Here is a 2,466-nt window from a genome sequence, read left to right on the forward strand (position 1 = left end):
TCCCTCCTAACAGCACTGTGGGTGTACCTACACCACACGGGACTGACTGATGTCCAATAACAATCCTGGAACTCCCTCCCTAACAGCACTGTGGGTGTACCTACACCACATGGGACTGCAGCAGGTTCAAGATGGAGCTCAAATCCTAGAGTATATACATCTACCCCCCGACAGTGCAGCACTCCCTCAGTACTGCACTGGGGGAGTGTCAGCCTGGATTATGGAGCTCAAATCCTAGAGTATATACATCTACCCCCGACAGTGCAGCACTCCCTCAGTACTGGCACCGGGGGGAGTGTCAGCCTGGATTATGGAGCTCAAATCCTAGAGTATATACATCTACCCCCGACAGTGCAGCACTCCCTCAGTACTGGCACCGGCAGGGGGGTGGGGGGTGGGGGGAGGTGGGGAGGCGGTGTTGGCCTGAATTATGGAGCTCAAAGCTTGAGTGGGATTTGAACTCAAATCATTCTGAATCCACGATAACTGAGAGTTGGAAAAACAGCTGGAAAAATCAGCTTACGTTAATACTACACAGAAATGACTGTGAAAATCCCCTAGTTGCCACACTCCTGCGCCTGTTCAGGTACACTGAGGGAGAATTAGCATGACCAATGCACCCTAACCTGCACACCTTTGGACTGTGGGAGGAAACAGGAGCACCAGCAGGAAACCCACGCAGACACGGGGAGACTGTGCAGACTCCACACAGACAGTGACTCAAGCTGGGAATCGAACCCAGGTCCTTGGAGCTGTGAGGCAACAGCGCTAACCACTGTGCCACTCCATGTGTATAAACAGAGGAAAATAATGGCAAACAGATTGGAGAGAGGAAGATGGAGAGGGTTATAGCAGAGAGAGAGATACAGAGCAAGAGATACAGCCAGAGGTATGGAGGTGTGTGAGAGAGAAAGAGAATAATGTTCAGATACAGACAAAGGGAGAGAATGAGTGTGAAAATATGGGTATAAAGAAGTAACAGAGGTGGAGAGAGCAACAGAGAGACCGAAACAGTGAGAGACAGGGAGAGACAGAAACAGTGAGAGACAGAGAGAGAGACCGAAACAGTGAGAGACAGGGAGAGACAGAAACAGTGAGAGACAGAGAGAGAGACAGAAACAGTGAGAGACAGAGAGAGAGACAGAAACAGTGAGAAAGAGAGAGACAGAAACAGTGAGAAAGAGAGAGAGACAGAAACAGTGAGAGACAGAGAGAGAGACAGAAACAGTGAGAAAGAGAGAGACAGAAACAGTGAGAGACAGAGAGAGAGACAGAAACAGTGAGAAAGAGAGAGACAGAAACAGTGAGAGACAGAGAGAGACCGAAACTGTGAGAGACAGAGAGAGAGACAGAAACAGTGAGAGACAGAGAGAGAGTCAGACAGAGAGAGAGGTAGAGAGATGAAGAGAGATAGAGAGAAAAAGAGAGAAAGGGAAAAAGAGAGAGGGAGAGAGACAGAGAGAGGGGGAAAAAGAGAGACAGAAATATGAGAGAGAGAAAGAGACTGAGCGAGACAGGGACAGAGAGACAGGGACAGAGAGAGCAAGACAGAGAGACAGACAGAGAGTGACAGAGCAAGAGACAGAGAGACAGACAGAGAGTAAGAGAGAGAGAGAGACAGAGTGAGAGGCAGAGAGAATCTGGGAGAGGATTCAGCTGCAGCCCTGCTCCTACCTGTGTTGGGTTCTCCTGTTGTCTCTCGAAGTCTGGTGCTGTTCCCTGAACTGTACTTTCCTGTTCCTGAGTGTGTGTGAGCGAGGGAGAGAGAAAGAGAGAGGGAGGGAGAGTGTGAAAGGAAGGAGGGAGAGAGTGAGGGAGAGTGTATGAAAGAGAAAGGGAGAGTGGAAGGGAGTGAGAGAGACAGAGAGAGACGAAGCAAGGTGGAGAGGTGGGGAGTGAGGGGAGTGTGTGCTCTCTGTGCCTCTCAGGGCTGAGTGCTTTAACCTCTATCCTTTCACCAGCTGTCACCCCTAAGTGGTCTTAAAGCCCCCTGGCCATTCCCTCAGCACATTGAGGACTGGTGGCTGTGGGGGGAGAGTGGGGAGGACAGGACAGTGTCACCTGGCAGAGGAGGGTGGCTATTAAAAGCTGCAGAATGTGCAGCGGCTGGCAAAGTTCAACAGGACAGAACTGACAGAGCAGCCTGGAACACTCACCGAGCGGGAGGAGCTGAGCGGGGGGATTCCAGGCTGCAACCGACCTCCTACGTACACTCACCCTACCCCGCGCCCCCCCCAGCACCCCTAACCCAGCCCGGCACCCCTCACCCTCCTCCCGGCACCCCTTATCCAGCCCGGCACCCCTCACCCTCTCCCCGGCACCCCTTATCCAGCCCGGCACCCCTCACCCTCTCCCGGCACCCCTTACCCAGCCCGGCACCCTCACCCCCAGCACTGCACCCCTCACCCAGCACTGCACCCCTCACCCCCAGCACTGCACCCCTCACCCCCTCCCGGCACCACTCAC

General features: G+C 53.3%; 1 protein-coding gene across 1 annotated transcript in view; it reads right to left on the minus strand.

Annotated features, from left to right (window-relative positions):
* Positions 1-1,897, minus strand: part of LOC145344693 (serine/threonine-protein kinase SBK1-like) — a 21,214-nt gene extending 19,317 nt beyond the window's left edge. The window contains exon 1 of the mRNA XM_080191799.1: positions 1,675-1,897. The gene's annotated coding sequence lies outside the window, so the exon portion shown is untranslated. The remainder of the gene's footprint in view (positions 1-1,674) is intronic.
* Between the last annotated feature and the right edge of the window lie 569 nt (positions 1,898-2,466).

The sequence above is a fragment of the Carcharhinus amblyrhynchos genome, chromosome 7 (genome assembly GCF_965287045.1).
Source record: "Carcharhinus amblyrhynchos chromosome 7, sCarAmb.v2.hapA, whole genome shotgun sequence".
NCBI lineage: Eukaryota > Metazoa > Chordata > Chondrichthyes > Carcharhiniformes > Carcharhinidae > Carcharhinus > Carcharhinus amblyrhynchos.